The 15,054-nt window shown below is 44.7% G+C and overlaps 1 protein-coding gene across 1 annotated transcript in view; it reads left to right on the top strand.

Annotated features, from left to right (window-relative positions):
• The window catches only part of LOC126035287 (uncharacterized), a 546,802-nt gene extending 532,423 nt beyond the window's left edge, over window positions 1–14,379 (top strand). Inside the window, exon 3 of the mRNA XM_049793715.1 lies at window positions 14,315–14,379. The gene's annotated coding sequence lies outside the window, so the exon portion shown is untranslated. The remainder of the gene's footprint in view (window positions 1–14,314) is intronic.
• The last annotated feature ends 675 nt before the right edge of the window (window positions 14,380–15,054 follow it).

Here is a 15,054-nt window from a genome sequence, read left to right as displayed (position 1 = left end):
CCAGCATGGGTCCCTTCCATGGAATGCAGTCCTTCAGGAGCACACTGCTCCAGTGTGGGTCCCCCACCGGGTCACAGGTCCTGCCAGAAAACTTGCTCCAGCATGGGCTCCTCCCTCCACGGGGTCACAGGTCCTGCTAGGAACCTACTCCAGCACGGGCTTCCCATGGGGTCACAGCCTCCTTTGGGCACCTACCTGCTCTGGCGTGGGGTCCTCCATGGGCTGCAGGTGGAGATCTGCTCCACCGTGGACCTCCATGGACTGCAGGGGGACAGCCTGCCTCACCAGGGTCTTCACCATGGGCTGCAGTGGAATCTCTGCTCCAGTGCCTGGAGCATCTCCTCCCCCTCCTTCTTCACTGACCTTGGTGTCTGCAGGGTTGTTTCTCTTACATGTTCTCACTCCTCCCTCCGGCTGCCATTTCTGTGCTGTCACAATGTGTTTTTTTCCTTCTTATATATGTTATCCCAGAGGTGCTACCACTGTCACTGATTGGCTCGGCCTTGGCCACTGGTGGGTCCGTCTTGGAGCCGGCTGGCACTGGCTCTGTTGGACATAGGGGAAGTTTCTAGAAGCTTCTCACAGAAGCCACCCCTGTAACCCCCTGCTACCAAAACCTTGCCACACAAACCCAATACATATGGGGAGCTGGCTTCATTTCTTGCTGAGAAGACACAAACACAACACCGTATTGAGTCACTTAATGCTACTTCTACTTCTAAACTGGCTGGAGGAAAGAAAAAATCCAAGAGGTGCTCCTTCCATCAAAACATGACTGTATGTTATATTGAAATGACAGATGAGGCTGATTTCCCTCTATGGCTGTCATGCTGTGGAGCTATTAGTCCTGAATCCACAAAGGGGAACAGTCATATCAGGCCTATCAAGCTGGTAACATTTTAGTTGGAGGAAGGAGTAGGCACAGAGCCACTTGTCTTTTGCAAGTTTTAGTAAAGAATGATCCATGGGTATTGTCTACCAGCCTCTTTCTGAATTCAAATCGTCTGCAGAGCCAAGGTCTCCAGTCTTCTTTCCCTCCATATGAAGAAGAACAATTTATACTGCCTTTCTCATGTGGGCACAGTTAATATATGCAAGAATTTGTCAAGTTTAGAACAGCCTTTAGGATTTCCCGATTTGCAGACTGCTGGAGATTTCCCAGTGGACATTCAAAATCATTGGAAAAAATCTATTAGTAAGTTTTTAAGTCACATAACAGCAGATTTATTTTTCATATTTGCCTTTTATTGACCCCTCCATCCATCCCAAGAGTCCACAGGCAAGAGTATGAGCAAGACTGGATGCAGAAAAATGAGTTAATTCCCACTCTGATAGTAGATGATTTTAGGTACTGGCACAATGTTGCCACTTAAAAACCACACATCCTTTTCCTTTTTGTCTAAGCCTCAGCATCATTCTCAGAAAATTTCATATGACTAGAAAAAAAATGTTCTTCTTGAACCACTGATGAGTTGTAAGTATGTTGTGGTTTAAACCCAGCTGGCAACTAAGCACCACGCAGCTACTCACTCACTTCCCCCCCACCCAGTGGGATGGGGGAGAGAATCGGGAAAAAAAGTAAAACTTGTGGGTTGAGATAAGAACAGTTTAATAGAACAGAAAGGAAGAAACTAATAATGATAATGGTAACACTAATAAAATGACAATAATAATAATAAAAGGATTGGAATATACAAGTGATGCACAATGCAATTGCTCACCACCCACCCACCGATGCCTAGTTAGTCCCTGAACTGCAATTCCCCCCACCCCCACTCCCCCCAGTTTATATACTAGACATGATGTCACATGGTATGGAATATCCCTTTGGCCACTTTGGGTCAGCTGCCCTGGCTGTGTCCCCTCCCAACTTCTTGTGCCCCTCCAGCCTTCTTGCTGGCTGGGCATGAGAAGCTGAAAAATCTTTGCCTTAGTCTAAACACTACTTAGCAACAACTGAAAACATCAGTGTGTTATCAACATCATTCTCATACTAAATCCAAAACATAGCACTGTACCAGCTACAAGAAAGAAAATTAACTCTGTCCCAGCCAAAACCAGGACAATGTACAAAATTTTTTTTCTTAGGGGTGCATTTTGATCAACACCCTTCCTGAGGTTTTTGGGGCACAGATCATGGATGTCTCACTAGAACCATCAGGACACCTATAGATTTCCCTCTTATTGTTCATTACAAGATAACATAACTCTAAATCGGGCTAGTGACTCATCCCCCTGAGCGGCTGCAGTTATAAGAGAGTTAATTATTCACCTTTCAATCATGGAAAGATTCCATGCAGCTGTTGGTATTGGTCTGGCTTTTCTTCACCCAACCACACCTACTAAACATCAAGGAACTTACTTTTGGGCTTTTTTTTTTTAACTGACCAGGCAAGATCCTCATCTGTATGTGACTTAATAACTTGACTATGAACTCAGGTTTCATGAATGTGGATAAATCTCACTGAACTTTTACTTACCTCCCTGAACTTATGCTCCCTCTCTCTGTTTTAAAGGAAACCAAACAAAACATATTTTGCATTGGACATGGCTAACATTCCCTAATATAATCTGGTCTGTAGTTCACATTTTAAGTATGAGGCATATGCAATATTAAGCTCCACTCAACAGGACATATCTCTAGGTCTGTATATGCATGCATTACCCCTCCCCTTCTCCCTTTCCCCCGTTTCCTCACTAGCTGGCCACCTAACAACTCACCAAGTCATTAGTAGGAAAAAACCTAAACAAATCTATGTTTTAATTTAATTTGCATTACACAGTCAACTCTCCCTACCCAGTCCCTGTTCAAAGACACAAAGCCACTCCATTCTGCCTTGGGTTTCTGATAGCGCCATACCAGTTCCAGCATAGGTAATAAACCCCCCTTACACATACACACACATGCATACACACACCCTATGTTGTTTTGTTCTTCCTATTTCTGACCTTGTCAGCTGTGTCTGCTTTCACTCAGCACTTAACTCTTTCCCCATCGGCACCAAACCTAATGTTTGTTTAATGGCAAGTACAGAAACAATCCTAGGAGCAGAGGTCAAAATTTGTGACTTCCTGCCAGGCTGCAGAAACATGCTTTCTCTTGTACTCTGCCTCTTTGGCTGACTTGGTCTTAGACCCCTTCCAAGTCTGCTTAGCGACAACAGCTTTCTAAAGACAACCATTTCCTTCTAAGCGATCTGTGGTTTAGATCTAGCTGCTTAGGTATTGTGCAAATATGGTTGCCATCACCAGCACCTTCAGAGAATGGATGAAAGCACCTGTCTGAGAGAAAGACTTTTGAGAAAGAAAGTTGCAATGTGAATAGAGGTGCCCTAGTCACAGGGAAAAGTATTTACTATCTCCTACTGGCAGACCCGACCTCAGCAGAGTATCTTCTGTAAACCCCATTTATGGTAGTTCAGCTTTCCTTTGATCTGTATGGGCTGTCTGATGTGTGCTTCTGGAAGTGGCACGGGGGGACAGCAATGTACACACTTGGGTGTCTCCCACCTGGGCTGTGTCTAGCCCCTGTGTCTTTACTGTGCCTGTCCCCTGGAACATAACCTGTCTGGGTTGTATTCCCACATGGGACATAAAGTGAGCATAAAGAAGGAATCTTAGTGTTTGTTAGAGTAGGAAAATACTGTACTTTGCTTTAAACAGAGCAGGAAGTGAGATAAACACTGACTATAGCAGAGTATTAGATACTTCCCTGGGAGTCAAATTTAAGCCCTGTCTCCCAGATCAAGAAGAAAAGATATAAAAATCAGTCTTCTGTATTCATATCACAGCCCACTGGTAAATTAACTACATTAAGGTGTGCAAACATACCAGCCAGGCAGAAAGTCTTGCTTCTGGCTGCCTTTTGTGTAAGGACTAGTCCCATCTGTGTGCTCTGAACATACCTGTCAGCTGGGCTCTGCATAAAGAGAAGAAGGGAGACCATTTTTAATGCTGGGCTGAAGTAGGGTTCAGGCAGCTCAGGGATATCAGAAGTTTTATACTTGTGCATAGCCCCACTAGCATGTGATTAGGCACCTGCCCTGGGATTTTGAAGCTTCCTGTAATACCTCTGTATTATACTTGAGTGCCTAACTTGGTGGGAAGGTATCAAAGTCTTTGTGTTTTTTTTAATTAATTCCTTAAACTCAGATTTTCAAAGGTATTTTGGTGCCTGAAGAAACAAATACACATTTATATTGGGTCTGGCTGAGATGGAGTTAATTCTCCCCATAGCAGCCCTCATAGTGCTGTACTCTGTATTGGTAGCTAGAAAGGTGTTGATGACACACCAGTGTTTTGGCTACTGCTGAGCAGTGCTCCCACAGCATCAAGGCTGTCTCGCCAACATTTCCCCCCCGCTCACTGGCAAGCTGGGGGTGGGCAAGATCTTGGGAGGGGACATAGCTAAGACAGCTGACCCAAACTGACCAAAGGGATATTCCAAACCATATGATGTCAGCTCAGATATAAAAGCTAAGAGAAAGGAGGAGGAGGGGGGACATTTGTTATTACGATGTTTGTCTTCCAGAGCAACTGCTATGCACACTGAAGCCCTACTTCCCGGGAAGTGGCTAGACATTGGCTGCTGATGGCAAGTAGAGAATAAATCTTTTGTTTTCCTTTGCTTCCATGCATGGCCTTTGCTTTTGCTTTATTAAACTGCCTTCATCTTGACCCATGAGGGGTTTTTTCCATCTTATTTTCTCCCCTCCCCCATCCTGCTGAGGAGGGAAGTGATAGAGTGGCTTGGTGGGCACCTAGCATCCAGCCAAGGTCAACCCACAACAACCTTTCAGAAATGTCAGTTGGAATTAAATTATTTGAAAACTCCACCATTATAGGAATCACCTAAAATGGCTGGTGATCACAGAGTATTTTTGTAGTGGTACAATATTTGTTAAATGGTGTTTCTGAATGCTGTTAATTCTGCAGAAGTGCATATAATATTCTGTTTACACAGGGCCTACACATGGCTTTTCACCATTCTGGGTTTTTTCAGTTTTATTTATTGCTACTGCCTTCTGTTTATAATTCCAGCATAACCTCTGAAGAGAAGCTGAATGACCATCTAAACTGACTATTAAATACTTATGGGCACTTTAGTACAGAACAACCTTATAAATTCATGTTATCTCAGTACACTATAAAACACTGTCTGGTAACTTGATATTCTGGTAACACAGAGTATAATAAAGATGGAGGATAGCTTAAGTTGATTCCCATAAAAATGTGTCCAGAGAACTTAATATCCAAGTTGCTGTAAAACATGTTCACACTTAGCTTCAGTGTCATCTAATTTTCTGTTCCACATATATGGATAATAGTGTATTTTTCTAAGCAAATAGAAATGTATATATGGAACATATGGTTTGCTAGGAAATATAAATATCAATAATCATATGTCTTTATTATTATTATTCTTTCATTGGAAGGTTCAAACTCCAGAAAAAAGCCCATATAAGAGAAATGGATAGAAAAATTGAAACTTTCTGCTCCAGCTGAACTTTCAGCTCTAAATAATTCTGGCCCCCATAGTTCATCATCTGGATCAGGCCAAGGATCTGATTTATCTAAATACTTCAGCTCTTGACTGTCTTTAACTTTGTGACTAATTATATTGACTCCTAAGGAGCTACTCACAGTTATATATTTGTATATACATGTACATATGCATAAATGTCTTTATATATACACACTCATAAAATGTATATGCAATATACATATATACACATACATTTAAATATATGCATTTAAACATATACATTAATATACATCAATATACATTAATGTATTTGCAGAATTTGAGCCTTAAAAAGCAAAGGAAATTGATATTACATTTCAAAAGGAGGAGTATTAGTGGTCCATTAGAAGAGGACAGAGATTCCCAAACATTTTAGACTAATGGTGAAGGTTCACAATCAGCATTTATTGTAGAGCACAATCTTTTTTTACTGGAAGTACTGAAAAGGGACCTCCTTAAATTTGCCCAATGATTCTGACTTTTCCAAGCCACAACCAGACAAAATTGTTAATCTGATAGTTTTTACTGTTTGATATGGTTGTGTCCATGATGGAAGACAGTTTGGGAACCACCAGTATAAAGGCATTTAAACCTTGACAAAAAGCTCATGTGACCAAATGGAAATGGAATTTGTGTTACCAGATGATGTACAGAGCCACTGTTATCTGTTCTTCTAAATTTCTCCTGCTGTAACAACTTCTGCCATAGTGCCAGTAAGAAGTAAATCAGTTAATGATGGTTTGAGAAGATGACTGGGAAGAGCTAGCACTTTTTTCATCTTTTTTTTACACTAATGACTGAAAAGTGCATATTGGTTTAGAAAAGTACTATAATTCACTGCATTTGTTTGTTAAATTCAAAAAGAGTTTAGGAGTAGGCTGTGCCCAGTGCACATTATAAACACTCTGCCCATTTAGGGCATTCTTAAGTCTTTCTCAGTCAGCTCCATGTCAAGGGGGTAATCTTGCTAATCTCTTTCTAATAGGGTCCATACACAATTTAGGTGCTCATACAGAGTTTCTGACTCACCCACTAGCTGACCTGTGCAAAGGCCAGGGTCTTAATCTCAAGAACTGGAATACTGGCCTCTGATTCAAGCCTTCCATCAAAGAAATGGTAATGGTTGTCCTAAGACCTGCCTAGAGTGCACTGTTTAACAAAAAAAAAACCAAGCTCAGCTTGCTTCAAGGAAGTGAGTGGAGATTCTGCACAGTATTACTGCCTGGCCAATGCAAGACTCTTTTAAAGATTTTCCTCACATCTTCCTTCACAGATATATATAATAAATGTAACAGTAACTAGTGATCAACAAATACTTCTTCTGACTAGCGATTCCTGCCATGTTTCCTTTAATTGCCTCCCCACACAGGCTAAATAAGAGTTGTGCCTTTTATTCCCTGCTTTCTTCTTATGATCAATGACAGGTTTCCTACGAGTTGATTGTCCAGAGACTTCCCTACTAACCTAGAAATGGGATCTCCACCATGGGTATCTCTTTACAGTCACACAATCTTAGCCTTGATGTATTATTATTGAATAATACTATAATAAGTAATAACAAAAATATAGTGATAATAGCAGGGCTGATAATAATGGTAGAAGCAGTAGTAACAACAAGAAAAAACCCAATAAGCAATAAAGCACCAGATCTGGAATAATATTATTGCCAAAAAAACATATTTGCTTGAAAGAAGAAACTAATTAATCAGAGCCATGCAAAGATTAGCAAAGAAACTGCCATTTGCTGAAAATAAGCATTTATTCAACTTCAGCATATCTGGAACCAAAAGTGATCAACTCAAGAGTTACTCATGTCCCAAACAAACAGTAGAAGAAAAGTAGGAAACATTTATGAAGCTCTTAAAACTTGATTTTCATCAGAAAATTTCCTAGTAGCTCCATGCTACCATACAGTAGTATGGTAGGTTCCAGAGGTGGTACCATAGGGCATGACAGGTTATGGCTGGAGAATGCTGTACCCCAGTGATCCACAGCTAGCATAAAAAGCTGGTTGGCAAACAGCAGCGCTCAGAGGCCCAAATTTATACTGCATAATAACCCTGTCCTGACAGTGCCAGAGACCATGGGAGGGCAAGAGTGTCTTAGACTTATTATTACTGCTGCCTCTCTCTTCTCAGCTGGTTCATGCAAAGTCCAAAGTTAAAGCAAATTTACCAGAGCTCAAGGCCACTGTAAATATGTAAAATCAACTGAGAATTAAAGGTTCCAGCACATTATGTGAAATACAGTCACTGAAGCCTGATGCAAGTTTCTCAAAACTTGTGTAGATGCATCATTTCTCTTCTTTTTCTCTTCAACATTGCAAAACTGCAGAGTGCAGTGTTAACAAGCAAAAAGTTATGAAAACAGTAACACATGGTTAGTTTAGAAGGTTTTGGAATTGTACGTACACACAACAGATTTCAGCCTTGCTCATCTTGTCCTCTCTGCCCGGGCCTCTTCTCTTTCTTTCTTACACTTTCACAAGTTTTTTTTCTGCCTACATCAATTTCCTTGTTTTTAACCACAATGTATATTTGCTGAAGCCCGGACAGTCCCAGTACCCCTGAATGTGGTAAATATGGCATTTCACAATGCTCTCTGTGCTTGGATATAGAAAACATGATATTTCCTGAAAAGTCGGCTTCACTAAACTAAACCATGTGGACTACTAAAAAAAAAAAAATAGATGCAAGGGCCCCCACAAATGTAGGTCACTGTCCTGGGTTCAGCTGGGATAGAGTTAATTTTTACAGGAACCTGGGAGGTGGGGGCATAGCCGGGGCAGCTGACCTGAACTAGCCAAGGAGCTATTCCATACCATGTGACATCCTGCCCAGTATATAAATGGGGAGCGGGCCGGGGGGTGGTCTCTGTTTTCGGTGGGGGAAGTGGTGGAGCGTCGGGTCCCGGGTGGTGAGCAGTTGCACTGTGCATCACTCTTTTTGTATACTTTTTTTTCATTAGTGCCGTTGTTGTTGTTGTAATTTCTTTGTGTTTGTCCCAGTAAACTGCCTTTATCTCAACCCTCGAGGTTCCAGATTCTTTTTCTTTTTTTTCTCTCCTCCGTCTCCTCCCCATCCCACCGGAGGGGGGCGGAGGAGTGAGCGAGCGGCTGCGTGGTCCTTTGTTACCGGCCGGGCTGAAACCACGACAGTCCTTTTTGGCGCCCAACGTGGGGCAGAAGGGTTGAGATAACGACAGATCTGGCCAGAGCGTGTTGAAACAAATTTGCCAAACGCATTTCTTAGATATATAGATGTTAGTCACAATGTTGTTTCATTTGTTTACATGGTGGCGTTTTGTAAACTCTTATATGCTCTATGTATTGCCTGTAGTTGCGTATCTCATGTCTGGGAGAGTGATTGGGATTATCATTTTGCTGTACTGGGCAATGTCGACTTATGAAATGATTACATCACTGGTCATGAGGTTAAGCTGGTATCTGTATGAGGCAGTGATAATATTTCCATACTTTGGGCGCCTTCTGTCGGATTTTATTGGTAATTACACCCAATCCATGGGGAAATTAGGGGGGGATACTTCCCCCTGTCCGTTCACCTCCCTTTTCTCCTTCTGACTAATTACAACAGCTTTTGAGAATTTTGAATATCCTTGGGATGCGCAAGCCAGTGTGCTGTTAGTGCTATGCCTCCTGACTATGTTTCAGGACTTGTTTAGGGCTACAAAAAGGCTCTTTAAGAGTACCACTCAGAGATCTCCCCCAAAGCTGGATACTCATGGGTGGCACGGCATGAGGGAGCATATGGGCAAGTATCTAGAGAACTTCTCACCGCCAGTGACTTGGAAGTTCACTCCCGAACAACTACAGAACCCTTATGAAGTGACAGAATATTTGAAAGAAAAATGCTGTGGCTATTCCAAAGACATACAACTCGCCTCACTGTGCTGGGCCCTGGCCAGTATCTACCAAACACTGCTTGATATTATGCAGCACCCTCGGGGGGAAAAGGGGGAAAAGATGGAAAACAGGACAACATGCACCGTGGCTACCCAAACCCTGACAACAAGCACCGTGGCTGTCCCTACCACGACAACAGGTACCATGACTACCCCTACCCCGGTGACAGACACTGCAGCTAAACCAGAGAACCAACCTGTGCCAGTATCAGTCGCCCCTGTACAGAAAAAGAAACACACAAAGAAATCAGTTAGCTTAGCGAGAGATGAAGACGAACCAGGGTCATCGCGAGAACAGGAGGAAGAGGCAGAACCTGAAATAATTACCCGATCTCTATCCATGAGTGAGTTGCGTGACATGCGAAAAGATTTTAGCCGCCACCCAGGTGAGCACATTGTTACCTGGCTGCTCCGATGCTGGGATAGCGGGGCTAGTAGTGTGGAATTAGAGGGTAAGGAAGCCAAGCAGTTGGGATCTCTGTCTAGGGAAGGGGGCATCGACAAGGCGATTGGGAGAAAAACACAAGTCCTCAGCCTCTGGAGGCGACTTCTGTTAGGTGTAAAGGAAAGATACCCCTTCAGGGATGAAGTTACATGTCACCAAGGCAAGTGGACCACCATGGAGAGAGGTATCCAGTACCTGAGAGAATTAGCCGTGCTGGAGGTGATTTATAATGATCCAGAAAATGCGCAGTCACCCACAGATCCAGATGAAGTCCAATGCACACAACCCATGCGGCGGAAGTTTCTACGAAGTGCACCACCAACCTATGCCAACTCATTGGCAGTAATGTCCTGGAGGAAGGCTATGGACAAACGGTGGATGAATTGGCTGTCCAACTCCAGCAATATGAAGGGAGTCTCTCTTCCTCCCTACAGGCCTGTGTCTCAGCTGTAGAGGAGTTGTCCCAAGAGTTCCAGCAATTCAAAGTGGATCTGTCCTCCTCCTCACCTGTACAGGCCCGCATCGCAGTTATTGGGAGTAAGCGTTCCTCTGCCCAAGAGAGAGGAGAGAGAAAGTACACTCGACGGTCTAACCTGTGGTTTTACCTGCGTGACCATGGAGAGGACATGAGGAAGTGGGATGGAAAACCCACTTCAGTCTTGGATGCACGGGTACAGGAGTTGCGAGAAAAAGCAACCAGAAAAGAGAATTCTTCTTGGAAAACTGCTGCTCCAGTTTCCCGTGAGCAGTCCCCCAGACGCAGTAGATGGGCTGATCTCATTTCTGATCCCCTTGAAGGGACTTCTGATTCACATGTGCAGAAAGTGAGTAAGGGATATTCTAACCAGGATTAGAGGGGCCCTGCCTCCAGCCAGGTGGAGGGGAGGGACAACCGAGTCTACTGGACAGTGTGGATTCGATGGCCTGGCACATCAGACCCACAGGAATATAAGGCTCTAGTGGACACTGGTGCACAATGTACCCTAATGCCATCAAGTTATAAAGGGGCAGAACCCATCTGTATCTCTGGTGTGACAGGGGGATCCCAAGAGCTAACCGTATTGGAAGCTGAAATGAGTCTAACCGGGAATGAGTGGCATAAACACCCCATTGCGACTGTCCCAGAGGCCCCCTGCATCCTTGGTATAGATTATCTCAGGAGGGGGTATTTCAAGGACCCAAAAGGGTACCGTTGGGCCTTTGGTATAGCTGCATTGGAGACGGAGGAGATTGAACAGCTGTCTACCCTGCCGGGTCTCTCCCAAGACCCTTTGGTTGTGGGGTTGCTGAAGGTTGAAGAACAACAGGTGCCAATTGCTACCACGACGGTGCACCGGCGACAATATCGCACCAACCGAGACTCCCTGATCCCCATCCATAAGCTGATTTGCCAACTGGAGAGCCAAGGAGTGATCAGCAAGACTCACCATTTAATAGTCCCATATGGCCCGTGCAGAAATCCAATGGGGAATGGCGACTAACAGTAGATTATCGTGGGCTGAATGAAGTCACGCCACCGCTGAGCGCTGCTGTGCCAGATATGTTAGAGCTTCAATATGAACTGGAATCAAAGGCAGCTAAGTGGTATGCCACAATTGACATTGCTAATGCATTTTTCTCCATTCCTTTGGCAGTGGAGTGCAGGCCTCAGTTTGCTTTCACTTGGAGGGGCGTCCAGTACACCTGGAATCGACTGCCCCAGGGGTGGAAACACAGCCCCACCATTTGTCATGGACTGATCCAGGCTGCACTAGAAAAAGGTGAAGCTCCAGAGCACCTGCAATATATTGATGACATCATCGTATGGGGCAACACGGCAGAAGAAGTTTTTGAGAAAGGGAAGAAAATAATCCAAATCCTTTTGAAGGCTGGTTTTGCCATAAAAGAAAGTAAGGTCAAGGGACCTGCGCAGGAGATCCAGTTCTTAGGAGTAAAATGGCAAGATGGGCGTCGTGAGATCCCTGTGGACGTCATCAACAAAATAGCAGCTATGTCTTCAGCGACTAATAAAAAGGAAACACAGGCTTTCTTAGGTGTTGTGGGTTTTTGGAGAATGCATATTCCAAATTACAGTTAAATTGTAAGCCCTCTTTACCAAGTTACTCGGAAGAAGAACGATTTTAAGTGGGGTCTGACCAACGATAAGCCTTTGAACAGATTAAGCGGGAGATTGCTCATGCAGTAGCTCTTGGGCCAGTCCAGACAGGACAAGATATTAAAAATATGCTCTACACTGCAGCTGGGGAGAATGGCCCTACCTGGAGCCTTTGGCAGAAATCACCTGGGGAGACCCGTGGCCGACCTCTGGGGTTTTGGAGTCGGGGATATCGAGTATCCGAGGCTCGTTATACTCCAACTGAAAAAGAGATCTTGGCAGCATATGAAGGAGTTTGAGCCACCTCAGAAGTGGTTGGTACTGAAACACAGCTCTTCTTAGCACCTCGACTGCCAGTGCTGGGCTGGATGTTCAAAGGGAAAGTTTCCTCTACGCATCACGCGACTGACGCCACGTGGAGTAAGTGGATCGCGGTGATCACACAGCGAGCTCGCATAGGAAACCCCAGTCGCCCAGGAATGTTAGAAGTGATCACGGACTGGCCAGAAGGCAAAGATTTTGTAATGTCGCCAGAGGAAGAGGTGACACGGGCCGAAGAAGCCCCGCTGTATAATAAACTGCCAGAAAATGAGAGGCAATATGCCCTGTTCACTGATGGGTCCTGTCGCATTGTGGGGAAACATCGAAGGTGGAAGGCTGCTGTATGGAGTCCTACACAACTAGTCACAGAAACTGCTGAAGGAGAAGGTGAATCGAGTCAGTTTGCAGAGGTGAAAGCCATCCAGCTAGCATTAGACATTGCTGAAAGAGAGAAGTGGCCAGTGCTCTATCTCTATACTGACTCATGGATGGTGGCAAATGCCCTATGGGGGTGGCTACAGCAATGGAAGAAGGGCAATTGGCAGCGCAGAGGTAAACCCATCTGGGCTGCCGCACTGTGGCAAGATATTGCTGTTCGGATAGAGAAGCTAGTGGTAAAAGTACGTCACGTAGATGCTCATGTACCCAAGAGTCGAGCCACTGAAGAACATCAAAACAACCACCAGGCAGATCAGGCCGCCAAGATTGAAGTGTCTCAGGTGGACCTGGACTGGCAACGTAGGGGTGAGCTATTTATGGCTCAGTGGGCCCATGATACCTCAGGCCATCAGGGAAGAGATGCTACATATAGATGGGCTCAAGATCGAGGGGTGGACTTGACCATGGACACTATCGCACAGGTCATCCATGAATGTGAAACATGTGCTGCAATTAAACAAGCCAAGCGGCAAAATCCCCTGTCGCATGGAGGGTGATGGCTGAAATATAAACAGTGGGAGGCCTGGCAGATTGACTATATCACACTCCCACGAACACGCCAAGGCAAGCGCCATGTGCTTACAATGGTGGAAGCAACCACTGGATGGCTGGAAACATACCCTGTGTCCCATGCCACTGCCCAGAACACTATCCTGGGCCTTGAAGAGAAAATTTTATGGCAACACGGCACCCCAGAAAGAATCGAGTCGGACAACGGGACTCACTTCCGAAACAACCTCGTAGACACCTGGGCCAAAGAACATGGCATTGAGTGGGTGTATCACATCCCTTATCACGCACCAGCCTCCGGAAAAACTGAACGGTACAATGGACTGCTGAAAACTACATTGAGAGCGATGGGGGGTGGAACTTTCAAGCATTGGGATACACATTTAACAAAAGCCACCTGGTTAGTTAATACTAGAGGATCCGCCAATCGGGCTGGCCCCGCCCAACCAAGAGTTCCACATACTGTAGAAGGGGATAATGTCCCTGTAGTGCGCATGAGGAGTATGTTAGGAAAGACAGTCTGGGTTAGTCCTCCCTCAAGCAGAAGCAAACCCATTCAAGGGGTTGTTTTTGCTCAAGGACGTGGGTACACCTGGTGGGTGATGCAGAAGGATGGGGAGGTTCGATGTGTACCTCAGGGAGATTTGATTTTGGGAGAGAATAGCCAGTGAATTGGGCTGTATGATATTTAACTGCTAAATAACCTGCCAATGCATGTCATTGTATCTATAGTGTCTATATGCCATATCAAGGGTATTATTGTGAGAATTATCCAAATGACTACAGGATGGACTTTTGAAACTGAGCCAAGTACAACAGCGATAGAACTTGAACTGGCACCCACCTCAAGATCAACATCTTGGACCTGCAGACCTGGGACATGAGTTACACCAAATGTACTAGCCACAAGTTCCAGAGGCAGCGTACAACAACCCAACATCTCACACCATCTCTCTCTTATCCTGAAGAACTGTTACAACAGATGGAGCCCCAAAATCGATGGACACATTAGAGGGATAGCCCATAGGCTAAAGGAACACCATGTGTGTGTGTGCGCGAGGTCGGGGGGTGGAGTCCATATACTTATATATAAGACAAGGAAAGTTGTAGTGGTTGATTAAAAAAAAAAATAATGTAAGATCTGGGCATGATGTAGATGGTATAGAATAAGGGGTGGATAATGTCCTGGGTTCAGCTGGGATAGAGTTAATTTTTACAGGAACCTGGTAGGTGGGGGGCATAGCCGGGGCAGCTGACCTGAACTAGCCAAGGAGCTATTCCATACCATGTGACTTCATGCTCAGTATATAAATGGGGAGCGGGCCGGGGGGTGGTCTCTGTTTTCGGTGGGGGAAGTGGCGGAGCGTCGGGTCCCGGGTGGTGAGCAGTTGCACTGTGCATCACTCTTTTTGTATACTTTTTTTTTCATTAGTGCCGTTGTTGTTGTTGTAATTTCTTTGTGTTTGTCCCAGTAAACTGCCTTTATCTCAACCCTCGACGTTCCAGTTTCTTTTTTCTTTTTTTTTCCTCTCCTCCATCTCCTCCCCATCCCACCGGAGGGGGGCGGAGGAGTGAGCGAGCGGCTGCGTGGTCCTTTGTTACCGGCCGGGCTGAAACCACGACAGTCACACTAAAAGCTTTCTCTCCCACTTATTATTGGTGGAAATTTCCCTCCTTGCAAAAAACTGATCTTGTCCTTCTGCTGGGTAAAAAGAGATAAACCAGAAGCATAATAGCCAACATGTTACTGTTCTGTAGGGAATTTGGCTTCTATACACATCTACAAGGCAACTGTGAATC

This window comes from Accipiter gentilis, chromosome W, assembly GCF_929443795.1.
Source record: "Accipiter gentilis chromosome W, bAccGen1.1, whole genome shotgun sequence".
Taxonomy (NCBI): Eukaryota; Metazoa; Chordata; class Aves; order Accipitriformes; family Accipitridae; genus Astur; species Astur gentilis.
This window is presented reverse-complemented; position numbering and strand designations above follow the sequence as displayed.